We start from the raw sequence: 17,337 nt of genomic DNA on the forward strand, positions 1-17,337 counted from the left end.
GCAGAGTTAGAGAATGGTTGGACTGGATGAGCTGAAAGGTTTTTTACAAGCAAGAGGCTTCTATGTTTCTGTGATCTTTTAAGTTACAGCAGTTACAGAGCTGCTGTGAGGAGCTGGTTGCAATCTTGCCTGCAAAGCTCCCTATGGCTTCAGAAGTAGTTCTGCCCTGGATTGCATTACTGGAATTCCTGTAACTTCATTAGGGTTGGCTGGGGTTTACTAAGCCATGATTTGCCCTGGGATCACCTACAGCCAAACATGAGCTGAACGTTGGGAGTTGTGTAATTAGGGCTGTTTACAGGAAACACTACAGGCAGCATGGCAGGGAAACAGCACTCCCCAGACCAAACCTGCAGCTGTGGCAAGGAGGCAAAAGGACTGCCAAGAAACTTCAGGGTTACCATCCTGCAGTGCTAGCAGGAGCAGGCAAAGCAGTTCTGAGCTTGCCAGCAGCAAACACTAAAGAGCCATGGAATCACAGAATTGGTTTTGTTGTAAAGATCATTGTCTGCCACCATCATCCATCTCTGCAGTCAGACAGTCCAGAGAGCAACTTGAGGTTGGCCTTTTGCTGGTCCCAGTTGAATCCCCCTGGGTTTTGTACAGCTATCACTCACATTCACTAAGTCTCCAAGGACTGTTTCTGCCTCTTGCTGTTCTCCCTGCTCTTCCAGCAGCTCTCCTGATGCATGGTGCTCCTGGAGGTAGCCCTCTCCCAGCAGAACTCCTGCCCCTGTGCACTTCATCCCCCCCACCTCTCACTCCATCCTTGTTGCCATCCCTCCATCTATGGACTCACAAAATGAGAAAATGGTTTGGGTTCTAAGGGATCACAGGATGTTAGGGGTTGGAAGGGACCTCTGGAGATCTTCCAGTCCAACCCCCCTGCCAGAGCAGGAGCAGAGAATCCAGCACAGGTCACAAAGAACACATCCAGGTGGGGCTGGAAAGGCTCCAGAGAAGGAGACTCCACAACCTCTCTGGGCAGCCTGCTCCAGGGCTCTGGGACCCTCACAGGGAAGAAGTTCCTCCTCAAGGTGGATTTAAAGATACCTAGTTCCAACCCCCTGCCATGGGCAGGGACACCTACCCCCAGCCCAACTTGCTCAAGGCCTCATCCAGCCTGGCCTTCAACACCTCCAGGGAGGGGACAGCCACAGCCTCCCTGGGCAGCCTGTGCCAGAGTCTCCCCAGCCTCACTCTCAACAATTTCGTTTTAACAAAAAAGATTTCACTGAATCATTACCATTGGGAAAGCTCTCTGATATCATCCAGGCCAACCTCCAACCCAACCCCACCATGGCCACCAAACCATGACCTCAAGAGCCATGGCCACAGGTTTCTGGAACACCTCCAGGATGGGGACTCCACCACCTCCCTGGGCAGCCTGTGCCAATCCAGCAGAGACATTTTTCCTAATCTTCAACTGAAGCCACCCCTGAAGCAACTTGAGACCATTTCCTCTCGTCCCATCACTTGGTACTTGGGAGAAAAGACCAACCCCAACGTCACTGCATCCTCCTTTCAGGGGAGCTGTAGAGAGCAATGAGGTCTCCCCTCAGCGTCCTCTTCTCTACACTCAACACCTCAAGCTCCCTCAGCTGCTCCTCCCCAGCCCTGCTCTCCAGACCCTTCCCCAGCTAGGTTGCCCTTCTCTGGACCTGCTCCAGCCCCTCAATGTCCTTGCGGTGGGACCCCCAGCCCTGACCTCTTTACTCCAGCTGTGGTCCCCCCAGCCCCCAGCACAGCCACCTCCCCCCACGTCCCCTCCCCGCCGCGCACAGGCCACACCCCCTGTGACCCCGCCCCCGGGCTCGCCCCCTGCCCCCGCCCCGCCACCCCCGGCGCATGCGTACTGCCCGCCCCCCGCCATGTTGGCGGTGAGTGACGCGCGGGGCCGGCAGGCGGGGCCAGGCGGCGGCGGGCGGGAGCGGGCAGCGGGGACGCGCTCCCGGGCCGCGCTCGGGACTTTGGGACCGCTTCTGAGCGGGCCCCGTGGCCGGGCCCGGGCGGGCGTGCTGCAGTCCGGCAGGTGAGAGCAGTGCGCGGGTACGCTCCCCGGCTTCTGCCCCGCTCGGGGTTCCGGAGCGGCCGGGGCCCCGCGTCCTGCGGGGCCTCTGCGGCCGGGGAGCAGCAGCGGGGCCGCCTTCTGTGAGCGGTGCGGAGGGGCGGCGAGGCCGGGGCTCCGCGTCTGTCCGGGGTGCTGCCGGGGGGCGGGGGCGCGGCGGGCCCCGGGGGGTGCCCCGGCGGCGCTTGGCGGGGCGGAACGGCGCTGCCGGGAGGGCCGGCGGTCGGGGAGCGCCGGTCTGTGAGCGGGGAAGAGGTGCGGTGCCCGCGGCGCAGGGGCAGGATCCTGCGAGGGCAGGCAGGAGGAGGGCGCCGTGTGCCAGCGGCAGGGCAAAAGTGTGCCTCGCCCCCGGGCATGGGGGCGGTGGAGTAGGACGGGGAGGTTCGGGAGAGCCGGCGGGGGTCGGTCAGGGCGGGGGTCCCGGGAGGGAACGGCGGGGGACAAAGCGGGGCTGACCGCGCCGGGGGTCACCCTCGGCTCTGTGCTCCGGTCCCGGCTGGTGTGTGTGCTTTGTGCCTCTGGAGAAGGGTCTTCGGCTCCCCTTTTCCAGGCATTGTTTTGCTGCCGCGGTTCTCTTCCTTCTCCCGGCACTTGCTGCTCAGCGCTGTTTATTGTTCCCTCCCCGAGGTCTGGTTGCAGGAGGGAGTTTGGGGGCTGAGTTCCGAGGCGCAGCCGTTCGGACCGGGGGGGTAGCGGCAGGCTCCAACCAGCTCGCCGGCTTCCACTTCTCCCTGCTGGCATAACGATGAGCCCGAGCTGTGCTGTCGCTGGGTGCTGCTCGGCACCTTTTGCCTTGGCTATGAAGAGTGTGGTGTGAACTTGCGAGCGCTCCGAGCCCTGCCTCTGGCCCTTGTGCCGTTCAGGTGCGCATCCTCGGCTTCGTGCGGCAAAGGGCTCTTCAGCTTGGATGCTCTGAGCGTGAATGAAACCGATGCTGAGCCTGAAGTCTGCACCAGAAGTACCTCCTTCGCCCATTTAAATCTGGCTCATCCATTTGAATCGAATGCCCCAGCAGGGCCTTCCTTATTCCCTCCCCAGCGAGCTACACACAGAGATAATGCTAATGAAGAACCTTCAGGGCACTCTCCCCACTTCTGTGATTTCATGGTAGAGCCTGTTCTGCAATCCCATTTAATACCAGAGCATGCTGCAGAGTGGTGATAGTGGGGAAGGAAAAAAACCCACCAGCAAAAAACAGCAGAGAAGGAAAAAAGAAGTTTGGGTAGTAGCTGGGCTGCAGTGTTCTCTGGAGTGCAGTCCTTCTCAGCTCTTTGATTCCATCCCGTTCAGAATTGGGCTTGGAAACGTTTCCCTGCGCGTTGGAAGTTCAGACCGGGTGGCGTGCTGCCAGCACACATTAGCATGCTGCTGTGCTTCAAAGCAGCAAGGCTTTCTAGTGAGCCCTGGCTGGGCACCAGGTGTCAAAAATGAATTCAAGTGACTTTGCCCCAGCCAACACTTTCCTTTTGTGGTTGTTTTGTAGACTCTTCTGTTAAGGATTCGCGGAACTGGAAGTCGTTGGAGGCTGTACTTCAGCTGTACCTAATCTGTCTCAGGAGTAGTGGCTTGGGGACTTCTGTGACTTGTGTCATTGCTGGCACAACTTCTGGGGATGCCAGGCATGAAGCAGAGCAGCAGACTTACCCAGCCAGAAAGGAAAGGGTTAGACAAAGACTCCCTGAGCCGGTCTGCAGCGTGTTCCAACAACTGCTGGCAGAGCGTGCCTGTGAGGAGAGGATGAGCACAGGGATGCTCTCAGCCAGCCTGCCAGCAGATCATAGAGTCACAGCACTGTCAGGGTTGGAAGGGACCTCAAAGCTCAGCCAGTTCCAACCCCCCTGCCATGGGCAGGGACACCTCACACTACAGCAGGTTGCTCACAGCCACCTCCAGCCTGGCTGCAAACACCTCCAGGGCTGGGGAAATACCTCCTGGGGAAAAACCCAAAGACCTCCAGGAGGTGATGAGCACAGGGATCATCTCAACCAGCCTGGGAGGATTTGGCTTGCTCAGAGAGCAGGGGAGGAAGTATGCCCAGCTGGTATCACCATGGAGGCAGTGTGTGAGATTGATCAGGAGTCCTTCATTAAGCTGCAGGGTGGCTCAGAGGGGAAGGGAAATGGAGCTGCTTATGGAAAGGGCTCCTGAAGTGGCTGGAAGCATGGTGGCACTGGGCATGCAAAGGCAAACCTTGCCTCTAGTAACTTTAAATGAGAGATTGTTTTCTTTCTGTTGTCCTGGCATCCTAGAATGGTTTAGGTTGGAAGGGACCTTGAAGATCATCCAGTTCCAGCCCCCCTGCCATTGGCAGGGACACTTCCCAGCAGACCAGGTTGCTCAAGGCCCCATCCAGCCTGGCTTTGAACAGTTCCAGGTTGGAGTCTCCACAACTTCCCTGCCATTGCAGTGCTTCATCACTCTAATAGTGGAGAGCTTCTTCCTAATGTCTAATCAAAGTCTGTCTTCCAGTCTGAAGCCATTGCCACCCATCCTGTCCCTGCATGCCTTTGTAAAAAGTCCTTCTCCAGCTGTCCTGTAGGCTTCTTTCAGATACTGGAAGGGCACTATAAGGTCTCTCTAAAGTCCTCTCTGGGCTCAACAACCCCCAGCTCTCCTGGCCTGTCCCCACAGGGGAGGTGTTCCAGCTCTCTGGTCGTCCTTGTGGCCTCCTCTGGACCTGCTCTCACAGTTCCATGTTCTTCCTGTGTTGGGAGCTCCAGAGCTAGGTACATGCTGAGAAAAATGTGGAGTTCCTTAAGAAAATAGCAAAGTAGCTCATGCTGAGTGCATTTCAGTGAGATGCCCCTTGGATGCCTCTCCTTGGCAGTGGTGACCAAGGCCAGCAGGTCTGGCTCTAAGAGCATAGCCTCTGCTAGCTGAACTGATGAGGATCACAGCTCACAGGATGTTAGGGGTTGGAAGGGACCTCTGGAGGTCTTCAAATCCAACCTTAGAATCCAGCACAGGTCACACAGCAACACATCCAGACAGGGCTGGAAAGGCTCCAGAGAAGGAGACTCCACAACTTCTGGGCAGCCTGCTCCAGGGCTCTGGGACCCTTGCAGTGCAGAAGCTCCTCCTCCTGTTGAGGTGGAAGCTCCTGTGCTGGAGTTTCCATCCATTGCCCCTTGTCCTCTCCCAGGGTGCAGCTGAGAAGAGTCTGTCCCCTCCCTCTTGACCCCCTGCAAGTGAAAGCCCCAATGCTGCTACCTCAAGGGCTGGATGCCCTTAGTGTGCTCCAGCCAGCAGGAAGTGCTTACAGTCCATGCAACACAGAAACAACCTTGGTGAAGGCTGCAGATGAACTTGCAACAGGTTGCAGAGAGGTTGTGGAGTCTCCTTCTCTAGAGATCTTCCAAACCCACCAGGATGTGTTCCTGTGTGACCTGCGCTAGGCTGTCCTGCTGTGCAGGGGTTGGACTTCCCACTACAGAACAGACCAGGTTGGAAGAGACCTTCAAGATCATCCCATCCAACCTATCATCCAACACCACCTAATCAACTAACCCATGGCACCAAGCACCCTATCAAGTCTCCTCCTGAACACCTCCAGTGATGGTGACTCCACCACCTCCCCAGGCAGCACATTCCAATGGCCAATCACTCTCTCTGTGTACAACTTCCTCCTCACATCCAGCCTGAACCTCCCCTGGCAGCCTGAGACTGTGTCCTCTTGTTCTGGTGCTGGCTGCCTGGGAGAAGAGACCAACCCCCACCTGGCTACAACCTCCCTTCAGGGAGTTGTAGAGAGCAAGAAGGTCTCCCCTGAGCCTCCTCTTCTCCAGGCTAAGCAACCCCAGCTCCCTCAGCCTCTCCTCACAGGGCTGTGCTCCAGACCCCTCCCCAGCTTTCTTGCCCTTCTCTGGACACCTTCCAGCATCTCAACATCTTTCCTGACCTGAGGGGCCCAGAACTGGACGCAGGACTCAAGGTGTGGCCTAACCAGTGCTGAGCACAGGGCAGAATGACCTCTGCTCCTGCTGGCCACACTCTTCCTGATGCAGGCCAGGATGCCATTGGCCCTCCTGGCCCCCTGGGCACACTGCAGGCTCATGTTCAGCCTACCATCGACCAGCACCCCCAGGTCCCTCTCTGCCTGGCTGCTCTCAGCCACTCTGTCCCCAGCCTGTAGCACTGCCTGGGGTTGCTGTGGCCAATGTGCAGAACCTGGCACTTGGATGTGTTCAATCTCCTGCCCTTGGCCTCTGCCCATCTGTCCAGCCTGTCGAGGTCCCTCTGCAGAGCCTCTCTACCCTCCAGCAGATCAACTCCTGCCCCCAGCTTGCTGTCATCTGCAAACTTACTGAGGAGAGCTTGGAGCAAGGAGGGGGCAGCCTCTGCTCCTTGGTGGCAAGAGACAGGAGCAGAGGCAATGGTTCCAGGCTGCAGCAGGGGAGCTTCAGGCTGGATCTCAGGAAATATTTCTGCCCTGGAAGGGATCTCAGACACTGGAGGAGGCTGCCCAGGGCAGTGCTGGAGTCACCACCCCTGGGGGAGTTCCAGCACTGTGTGCAGCTGGTGCTTAGGGACAGGGTTTGGTGCTGAGTGGAAGGTTGGACTTGGATGAGCTTGGAGGTCTCTTCCCTTCCATCTGTTCTGTGATTCCCTGGTTCTGTGACTTGATCTCCAGAGGTCCCTTCCAGCCCTCAGCATTCTGTGCCCCTACCCAGAGTGTTTCTGCTAGCACTGCTGTATCACCTCCACAGACAGCAGCAGCAAGCTGTCAGATGCTCTGCCCCTGATGGCTGTTGTGCTGAAGAAGTAGCTGTCGTGCTGGGTACAAGGCTGGGTTGTTTCTCTCAGCTGATACATCTGTGCTGGCAAAAAAACCCCCAACTTTCTGGGGAGCTGCACTGTGACAGAAATGGAACAATTCTGAGGCTTTTCTGCCCTCTCGTAGCTGGCAGCCTGGGAGTGAGAGCCAACCTTTGACTGTTCCACCACAGCAATAGCACAGAACTTTGCAAATGACTCTTAATGGCTGAGGAAAGTTGGCTTTGATGGCCTTAGCTGGGTTCAGAGGGAGAGCTGCCTTCAGCACTGCTCTGGTGTGCTGCACAGGGGTGGCAGCCTGAGTGGGAGGTAAAAGCTTAAGCAGATAGGGCAAAACGTGTTCTGCTTTCCTTCCAAGGTTCCCTGAGCTGTTTGAAATCCCCACAGCTGCAGCCATTGTCAGAGCACTGCTAGCTGTGACTCAAAAGGTTGCTTACAGCTGGCAGGTGGGAGCTTTATGGCTGGATTCAGGGTGCTGGAGTGGAGGGAAGTGAGTGTTTGTGATCCCTAGGCAGTGTCTGTGAAGGCTAGGGAGTAATTGAAGCCTCACAGAATGGGTTGGCTTGGAAGGGACCTTAAAGCTCATCCAGTTCCAAACCCCTGCCATGGGCAGGGACACCTCCCACCAGCACAGGCTGCTCAAGGCCTCATCCAGCCTGGCCTTCAACACCTCCAGGCAGGAGGCATCCACAGCCTCCCTGGGCAGCCTGTGCCAGAGCCTCACCACCCTCACTCTAAACAATTTCTTCCTAATCAAGGGAGTATCAAGGAAAGTGTGGCCAGCAGGGCTGGGGAGGTTCTGCTCCCCCTCTGCTCTGCCCTGCTGAGACCACAGCTGCAATCCTGTGTCCAGCTCTGGGCTCCCCAGCTCAGGAGATACAGAGACCTGCTGGAAAGAGTCCCAACAGAGAGCCATGAGGATGATGAAGGAACTTGAACATCTCTGCTACAAAGAAAGGCTGAGAGCCCTGGGGCTATTTAGTTTGGAGAAGGCTGGGAGGGGATCTGATCAATGTCTATCAATATGTGGTGGGTGGGTGTCAGGATCAAGGTCCCAGGCTCTTTTTGGTGGTGCCCAATGACAGGACGAGGAGCAAAGGGTACAAGCTGGAACCCAGGAGGTGCCACCTCCACATGAGGAGAAAATTCCTTGCTGTGAGGGTGCAGAGCCCTGGAGCAGGCTGCCCAGAGAGGTTGTGGAGTCTCCTGCTCTGGAGCCTTTCCAACTCTCCTGGATGTGTTCTGTGTGCCCTGCCCTGGGTGACCCTGCTCTGGCAGGGGGTTGGACTGGGTGATCTCCAGAGGTCCCTTCCAACCCCCTGTGATTCTGTGACTCCAGTCTCTTCCAGCTCCATGCCATTGCCCCTCATCCTATCACTTCCAGCCCCTGTCACAAGTCATCAGTGGTGACAGCCCTGCTGGTGGTGGCCATGGGGGGGCCTGGGCCACCAAGCAGCTGTGGTGCTGCAGGAGCAGGTGTGCTCATTTTGCTTGGAGCATGCAGCAGCAACTGCTCTGTGCTGTCAGTGCCTGTGCTGCAGAGTCCCTGTGGGAAAGGGGTGGCTGTTTCCTTCTGGGGACACACTGCTTTGCTGTCAGTCCTGCTGACACTGGGCAGATGCTTTCTTGGGGCTTTTGTTTGCTCTTCTTTTGTGATGGATGCAGCTGCCGGGGGGGGGAGGATGTTCTGTAGCCCTGAAATGTGTCAGATTTGGTTGGCAGTGCCAGCAGGCTCTCTGGCTTCAAAGCTATTCCACTTGGTTTCATTGTTGGGAAGGATTGAGACTCTCTGGCAGCTTCTGTACCAGGGGGAAGTGAAGAAGGCTCTGAGCAGAGGTTTTGCTTTCAAAGAAGTTCTTGGAGCTGTTGTCTTGACTTGTAGTTGCTTAAATTCTGGGGAAGGCCTGAACCTTTTCTCCATTCCCACATTAAAGAGCCTCAGGTGCCCCATGCATTCTGTGGGAGCATCAGGTGCTGTGTCCTGCCCCTTCCCAAGGAGCCCTGCTCTGGTGGCCAGACCATGGGGCAAAACTGGTGATGGCCTTTTGTGCAGGTGTGGATGTGGCCAGCAGTGGAAGTGGCTGCCAGTAGTGAAAGCAGCAGGACTGTGTCCAGGTGGTGGCACCCAGACCCCTGCCTTGGCTCCTGCCTGCTGGCTGAGGCCTCTTTATTTGCCTGAAGGTGGGAGGTATAAGCTGCTTTAGGACAGAGGTCCTGTCTGAGCTGTTCCACCTTGCTAGAAGAGAACCAGGTGGCCCAGAGCATGTGGGAATGTCTTGTTAGGTCTCACAATGCAGGGTCCTGCAGCTGGGTGGAGGCAATCCCAGGCACAAATCCAGGCTGGGCAGGGACTGGCTGGAAAGCAGCCCTGAGGAGAGAGACTTGGGGGTGCTGGGGGAGGAGAAGCTCACCAGGAGCTCTCAGTGTGCACTTGCAGCCCACAAAGCCAATCAGATCCTGGGCTGCATCAGGAGAAGTGTGGCCAGCAGGGCAAGGGAGGTGATCCTCCCCCTCTGCTCAGCTCTGCTGAGACCCCACCTGGAGTACTGCCTCCAGTTCTGGAGCCCCTATTGCAAGAGGGATCTGGAGGTGCTGGAAGGTGTCCAGAGAAGGGCCAGGAGGATGAGCAGAGGGCTGGAGCACCTCTCCTGTGAGGACAGACTGAAGGAGTTGGGGCTGTTCAGTCTGGAGAAGAGAAGGCTCCCAGGTAACCTCATTGTGGCCTTCCAGTATCTGAAGGGGGCTCCAGGAAGGCTGGGGAGGGACTGCTCAGGATCTCAGGGAGTGATAGGACTAGGGGGAATGGAATGAAGCTGGAGGTGGGGAGATTGAGGCTGGAGGTGAGGAGGAAGTTCTTCCCCATGAGAGTGGTGAAGCCCTGGAATGGGTTGTCCAGGGAGGTGGTTGGGGCCCTGTCCCTGGAGGTGTTTAAGCCCAGGCTGGCTGAGGCTGTGGCCAGGCTGATCTAGTGTGGGGTGTCCCTGCCCATGGCAGGGGGGTTGGAACTAGATGATCCTTGTGCTCCCTTCCAACCCTGACTGATACTATGGTACTATGATACTATGATCTCCCATACAATACAGAGTTTGCATGAGCAAAGTTTCCTCTGTATCCAGCCAGGGGTGGGATGATTTGTGTCCTAGCCCACCTGAAAGGATCTGTTTTAGCAGTGCTCAGCACCTCAGCATGTTAGTCCCCTCCTGAGTGTAAATTCCTGTCCTTGCAGAGTCAAGGAGCAACTTTGCTCCTGTGTTCTTGGTGAGAAGGAGAGGAGGGGCCAGTTTGGGCAGCCTGTGGCAGTCACAAATTGCAGGCCAGGATTTGTCAGCTTGAAAAATGAGAGCTGTGATAGACTGTGAATAAATCAGAGAGCCACAGAATGGGCTGTGCTGGAAGGGACCTCCAAAGCTCATCCAGTCCAACCCCCCTGCACTCAGCAGGGACATCCCCAACCAGATCAGGTTGTCCAGAGCCCTGTCCAGCCTCACCTAGAGTGTCTGCAGGGATGGAGCCTCAACCACCTCCCTGGGCAACCCCTTCCAGTTTTCACCCTCATGGTGCAGAACTTGCTTCTCACATCCAATCCAAATCTCCTCCAATTTCAAACCATTGCCCTGGTCCTGTCCCTGCAGGCCTTTGGGAACAGTTCCTCTGCAGCCTTCTTGTAGCCCCCTTCAGCCTCTGGAAGGCTGCTCTGAGGTGTCCCTGCAGCCTTCTCTTCTCCAGGCTGAACAGCCACAACTCTCTCAGCCTGTCCCCACAGCAGAGGATCTCCAGCCCTCTGAGCATCTTTGTGGCCTCTCCATCAGCTCCAGGTCCTTCCTGTGTTGAGAGCTCCCACAGCTGGCCCCAGCCCTGCAGGTGAGGTCTCCCCAGAGCAGAGCAGAGGGGCAGGATCCCTCTCTCCAGCTCTGGCCACACTGCTTTGGCTGCAGCCCAGGCTGCCTTCTGCAGCTGCTCTGAGGCAGGAGAGGTTCTGTGTTGAGACAAAGATGAAGCAGATGTTTGGAGGTGTGCCAGTGCTGGAGTGTGAGATTCCCAGAGGGCAGAGCAAGCCAGGCTGAATTGCAGGTGAATTTCAGCCCAGGTCCTTTCTCCTGGTTGGTTGGTGGGGTCTCCATGCACCTGGACTGCTCTAGGTTCAAGCTGAATGTGTTCCACCTGTGTTTCACTGAGCATTGTGGCAACTTGGGCCCTTTCTGCATAACTGACCTTATCTGCTACTGCTCATGTGAAGTGGCCAGGAGGCTGTGAAGATGAGGCCTGACCCAGCCAGCAGGGCTTTACTGCACTGGCACAGCTCTCTGGGGGTGAGGCTCTGTTGCTGCAGCAGGTTTGCTTCATAATCCCCCAGTTCCATAAGAAAGAGCCACAGAGCATTTCCTGTAAGTTTTAAACTGCCTTGATAAAGCCATTGGTGGGTTGGAAAATTAACCACAGATTGACACTTGGAGGGCCCCAGCTGATGGCAGAGGCTTTGGGAGGCAGCTTGGTGCTGCAGGTAGCTCATCTGCCCTGTGCCCTGAGCTGCTGCTGCTGCTCCTCTGGCAGAGCTGTGCTTGTGTGGTGGCAGGGGTGCATTCCTTCATGCTGCTTATCTCATGGGAACCTCTAACCCACTCAATCATGGCTTTATCAGTTTGCTAACTCACCCCATGGCTACACCTTGCCTTGCTCTCACAGGCAGAGGCAGGCATGGTGTGGCTGGAGGCAAAGCAGGACTGCTTCTCCCAGCAGATGCTGGAGGTGGAGCATCAGTCTCAGCACTGCAGGACTGGGCTAGTGCTTCCACTTCAACCCAGTTGTGTTTCCAGATGCCTCTAGAGAGGTGTTCCTGGGCCTGCTGTTCTCCAGCTGGCTTTGCACCTGTGTAGGAGCTGAATGGTCTACAATGATCTGAATGATTTTCACACCAGGCCAGAGAGTGTCCAGAGAAGGGCCAGGAGAAGGATCAGAGGGCTGGCAGCTCTCTGCCAAGAGAGGAGAGCCTGAGGGTCACTGGGGTTGTTCAGCCTGGAGAAGAGAAGGCTCAGGGCAGACCTCATCACCATGGAGCAGGACATGAAGGGTGGCTGCCAGGAGGATGGAGACTCCCTTTGTACAAGGAGTGCCATGGAACAGCCAAGGGGGGATGGGGACAAGGTACTGCTGGGCACATTCCCATTGCACTCCAGGAGAAAATGTTTGCCATGAGCACAGTCAGAGCCTGGAATCATCTCCCAAGGGCAGCAGTGCAGTGCCCTGCCCTGGGCAGTTTGAGACTCAGCTTGCCAGGGTGCTGAGCCAGCTCATGGTGACTGCACTGTCACCTGGAGAGGCTGGAGCAGAGCATCCCTGGGGTCCCTCCCAGGCTGGCCATCTGGGGTTCTGTTGCCCAGCACATCAAGCATTTTGTCACCCAGCTGCAGTTCCCCCACCACAAACCCCACAGAGCTAATGGGTGAAGGAGAGGCTGCAGCAGCAGCAGCAGGTTTGGGTGCTATGCCTTCAGGAATTCCTTGACCTGAAAGCATGAACTGTGCTCTGAAGTTAGGAGGGGAGCTTTGACTTGGCTCTGGAGGAACCAAAGCAGTGTCCTGCATCCTGCTCAGGCATCTGTCTGGCTCCTGAAGGAAGCCAAGAGGGATACAGGGACTGCTCTTCTGCCTTGTCAGCTTCTGCCTTGGCTGTGCCTCTGGAGTAGCTCCAGTGTTAGGAAGCAAGGCTGGTTCTGGCTGACTTTATGGCTGCCCACAGATTTTGGGTAGGAGGAGGAAGGCAGCAGCACCTCTATTCCTTGGGGTAAGCCCTGAGGAAGGCAGCAGCACCTCTATTCCTTGGGGTAAGCCCTGAGGAAGGCAGCAGCACCTCTATTCCTTGGGGTAAGCCCTGAGGAAGGCAGCAGCACCTCCTTTCCTTGGGGTAAGCCCTGGGGAAGGCAGCAGCACCTCCTTGGCCTGGGGTAAGCCCTGGGGAAGGCAGCAGCACCTCCTTGGCCTGGGGTAAGCCCTGAGGAAGGCAGCAGCACCTCCTTGGCCTGGGGTAAGCCCTGGGGAAGGCAGCAGCACCTCCTTGGCCCGGGGGAGGCAGCAGCAGCAGCACCTCCTTGGCCTGGGGTAAGCCCTGGGGAAGGCAGCAGCACCTCCTTGGCCCGGGGTGAGCCCTGAGTGCTGCTGCAGCCCCGCAGACGCTGGCATGTTTTTGGCATAGCTCCTTCCTTAGGAGCTGATGATCCACCACGGGGGCCAGAGTTGGAGAGCTGTTACTAACAGTTTCTCTCCACCCCACCTCCACCTCCCCTCCCTGATCATCTTTCCTCTCCCTCCTGGTGAGTGAGTGGAAGTAGCAGCCATCAGCAGTTACAGGATAGCTGGGTGGCTGTCACTCCCTAAGCCCGCTCCGGCTGCTGCTGGGGCTGGCTGCCTTGAGCCGCGACAGGATGTAACCAGCTTTGTCCTTTAGAAGGTTGACTCTGGAGTGTAGCAGGGAGACTCCATCCAGGAATTTCAGCTGAGCTCTTGTATTTGCTGTTCTAAGTTTGGTGCTGTGTGGTGGAGTTAGGGTGTACCCAGCAGGGGTGACCCCAGGAGAGTTGATATAACCTGAAGGCTTGGTGAGCTTGCCCTGGGAGCCGTGGAGTGGTGAGGGCTGCAAGGGAGCTCTGGAGGCTCAGGGAATGACAGAATGGGTTGGAAGGGACCTTCAAGATCTTCCAGTTCCAACCCCCTGCCATGGGCAGGGACACCTCCCATCAGCACAGGCTGCTCAAGGCCTCATCCAGCCTGGCCTTCAACACCTCCAGGCAGGAGGCAGCCACAGCCTCCCTGGGCAGCCTGTGCCAGAGTCTCACCACCCTCATTCTAAACAATCTCTTCCTCATCTCCAGTCTCACTCTCCCCTCTCCCAGCTCAAAGCCATTTTCCCTCATCCTGTCCCTCCCAGCCCTTGTCACACGTCCCTCCCCAGCTCTCCTGGAGTCCCTTCAGGTCCTGTAGGGCTGCTCTGAGGTCTCCCTGGAGCCTTCTCTTCTCCAGCCTGAACAGCCCCAACTCTCCCAGCCTGGCCCCACAGGGGAAGTTCTGCAGCCTCTGATCATCCTCATGGCCTCCTCTGGACCCTCTCCAGCAGCTCCAGGTCCCTCTTCTGCTGGGGGCCCCCGAGCTGGAGGCAGTGCTGCAGGTGGGGTCTCATGTGGAGTGTTATGTGAGGTCTCCTGCAGAATGCCCACCCAAATAAGCTGGGTTGGTTGAGAGAGCCTCAGTAATCACTGTCTCTGTTGGCTGATCCTGAGGAAATAGGTTAGAAAGTACTTAAGAGCAGCTTGGCTGGTAACCTCCTGGCAGAGAGCAGGGCCAAGCAGCTGAGGGTGCTGAGCTCTTCCACAGCACAGCTGTTCTTAGAGGAGGAGATCCAAGCCCAGTGCAAAGGTTCAGAGCCTGCTTGGGAGGCAGAAATGTGGCTTCTGCCCTACAAATAACCCTGCAAATGCAGGGGAAACAGGAGAGCCCCAGTGCATTGTCCTCACAGGGAATGGAAGCATGCCCTGGCTAGGCTGTAGGGCTCTGGTGCAGAGGTGGGTTTGGGGCTGCAGGGAGGGCTGCAGTGCCAGCACAGGTGGAGAATAATTGGGGTTGGAGAAGCTCGTAAAGATCATTGCCTCCAACCATTCCCTAACTCTGCCAAGGCTTCTGCTGAACCATGGCCTCAGCATCACAGCTCTGCCTCTCTGAAACACCTCCAGGGCTGGGATTTCAGCCACCTCCCAGGGCAGCCTGTGCCAGGCTCTGAGAAGCCTTCCAGTGGAGAAGTTTCTTCTGATGTCCAACCTAAACCTCCCCTGGGGCAGCTTGAGGTCATTTCCTCTCATCCTGTCACGTGTTACTACAGCAAAGAGGCTGACCCCAGCCTGGGAGGTAGTTGTAGAGAGTCAGAAGATCTTCCCTCAGCCTCTTCTCCTGGCTGAACTCCCCCAGCTCCCTCAGCTGCTCTTCCCCAGCCCTGTTCTCCAGACCCGAAGTGCCAGGTGCTGCACTTTGGCCACAACAACTTCATGCAGAGCTACAGGCTGGGGTCAGAGTGGCTGAGAGCTGCCAAACAGAGAGGGACCTGGGGGTGCTGATTGACAACTGCCTAAACATGAGCCAGCAGTGTGCCCAGGGGGGCAAGAAGGCCAAGGGCATCCTGGCCTGCATCAGCAACAGTGTGGCCAGCAGGAGCAGGGAGGTCATTGTGCCCTGTGCTCAGCACTGCTCAGGCCACACCTTGAGTCCTGTGTCCAGTTCTGGGCTCCTCAGGTTAGGAAGGAGGTTGAGCTGCTGGAAGGTGTCCAGAGAAGGGCAACAAAGCTGGGGAGGGGTCTGGAGCACAGCCCTGTGAGGAGAGGCTGAGGGAGCTGGGGTTGCTTAGCCTGGAGAAGAGGAGGCTCAGGGGAGACCTTCTTGCTCTCTCCAACTCCCTGAAGGGAGGTTGTAGCCAGGTGGGGGTTGGTCTCTTCTCCCAGGCACCCAGCACCAGAACAAGAGGACACAGTCTCAAGCTGTGCCAGGGAAGGTGAGGAGAAAGTTCTTCCCAGAGAGAGTTGTTAGCCATTGGAATGTGCTGCCCAGGGAGGTGGTGGAGTCCCCATCCCTGGAGGTGTTCAAGAGGGGATTGGATGTGGCACTTGGTGCCATGGTCTAGTCATGAGATCTGTGGTGACAGGTTGGACTTGATCTTTCAGGTCTCTTCCAGCCTTGGTGATTCTGTGATGCCCTTCCCTGGACACGGTGCAGCGGCTGGGTGTCAGTTGTGCTGGTGTGCCAGGCTGTGGGTGGGGGCAGAGCAAAGCAGAGGCCGTGGCCGGAGCGGAGGCCGGGCTGTGCCCTGGAGCAGAGCAGAGGCTGTGCCCTGGAGCAGAGCAGAGGCCGGGCTGTGCCCTGGAGCAGGGCAGAGGCTGTGCCCTGGAGCAGAGCAGAGGCCGGGCTGTGCCCTGGAGCAGGGCAGAGGCTGTGCCCTGGAGCAGAGCAGAGGCTGTGCCGTGCCCTGGAGCAGAGCAGAGGCTGTGCCGTGCCCTGGAGCAGAGCAGAGGCTGTGCCGTGCCCTGGAGCAGAGCAGAGGCCGGGCTGTGCCCTGGAGCAGAGCAGAGGCTGTGCCCTGGAGCAGAGCAGAGGCTGTGCCGTGCCCTGGAGCAGAGCAGAGGCTGTGCCGTGCCCTGGAGCAGAGCAGAGGCCGGGCTGTGCCCTGGAGCAGAGCAGAGGCTGTGCCCTGGAGCAGAGCAGAGGCTGTGCCCTGGAGCGGAGGCCGGGCTGTGCCCTGGAGCAGAGCGGAGGCCGGGCTGTGCCCTGGAGCAGAGCAGAGGCTGTGCCCTGGAGCGGAGCAGAGGCTGTGCCCTGGAGCAGAGCAGAGGCCGGGCTGTGCCCTGGAGCGGAGGCCGGGCTGTGCCCTGGAGCAGAGCGGAGGCCGGGCTGTGCCCTGGAGCGGAGCAGAGGCTGTGCCCTGGGGCGGAGCAGAGGCTGGGCTGTGCCCTGGAGCAGAGCAGAGGCTGTGCCCTGGAGCAGAGCAGAGGCCGGGCTGTGGCTGGAGCGGAGCGGAGGCCGGGCTGTGCCCTGGAGCGGAGCGGAGGCCGGGCTGTGCCCTGGAGCAGAGCAGAGGCCGGGCTGTGCCCTGGAGCGGAGCAGAGGCCGTGCCCTGGAGCAGAGCAGAGGCCGGGCTGTGCCCTGGAGCGGAGGCCGGGCTGTGCCCTGGAGCAGAGCGGAGGCCGGGCTGTGCCCTGGAGCGGAGCAGAGGCTGTGCCCTGGGGCGGAGCAGAGGCTGGGCTGTGCCCTGGAGCAGAGCAGAGGCTGTGCCCTGGAGCAGAGCAGAGGCCGGGCTGTGGCTGGAGCGGAGCGGAGGCCGGGCTGTGCCCTGGAGCGGAGCGGAGGCCGGGCTGTGCCCTGGAGCAGAGCAGAGGCCGGGCTGTGCCCTGGAGCGGAGCAGAGGCTGTGCCCTGGAGCAGAGCAGAGGCCGGGCTGTGCCCTGGAGCAGAGCAGAGGCTGTGCCCTGGAGCAGAGGCGAGGCCGGGCTGTGCCCTGGAGCAGAGCAGAGGCCGGGCTGTGGCTGGAGCAGAGCGGAGGCCGGGCTGTGGCTGGAGCAGAGCAGAGGCTGTGCCGTGCCCTGGAGCAGAGCAGAGGCCGGGCTGTGGCTGGAGCAGAGCAGAGGCTGTGCCCTGGAGCAGAGCAGAGGCTGTGCCCTGGAGCGGAGCAGAGGCCGGGCCGTGCCCTGGAGCAGAGCAGAGGCCGGGCCGTGCCCTGGAGCAGAGCAGAGGCCGTGCCCTGGAGCAGAGCAGAGGCCGTGCCCTGGAGCAGAGCAGAGGCCGTGCCCTGGAGCAGAGCAGAGGCCGTGCCCTGGAGCAGAGCAGAGGCCGTGCCCTGGAGCAGAGCAGAGGCCGTGCCCTGGAGCAGAGCAGAGGCCGTGCCCTGGAGCAGAGCAGAGGCCGTGCCCTGGAGCAGAGCAGAGGCCGTGCCCTGGAGCAGAGCAGAGGCCGTGCCCTGGAGCAGAGC

The 17,337-nt window shown here is 58.6% G+C and overlaps 1 protein-coding gene across 2 annotated transcripts in view; it reads left to right on the forward strand.

Moving 5' to 3' along the window:
* The first annotated feature begins 1,927 nt into the window (after window positions 1–1,927).
* LOC137453917 (kelch-like protein 13) overlaps window positions 1,928–17,337 on the forward strand; it is a 129,784-nt gene continuing 114,374 nt past the window's right edge. For both annotated transcript variants that reach the window (XM_068163632.1, XM_068163634.1), the window contains exon 1: window positions 1,928–2,032. The gene's annotated coding sequence lies outside the window, so the exon portion shown is untranslated. The remainder of the gene's footprint in view (window positions 2,033–17,337) is intronic.

The sequence above is a fragment of the Melanerpes formicivorus genome, unplaced genomic scaffold (genome assembly GCF_026170545.1).
Source record: "Melanerpes formicivorus ecotype bairdi unplaced genomic scaffold, bMelFor1.0.p_v2 SCAF_73, whole genome shotgun sequence".
In the NCBI taxonomy this organism is placed as follows: Eukaryota; Metazoa; Chordata; class Aves; order Piciformes; family Picidae; genus Melanerpes; species Melanerpes formicivorus.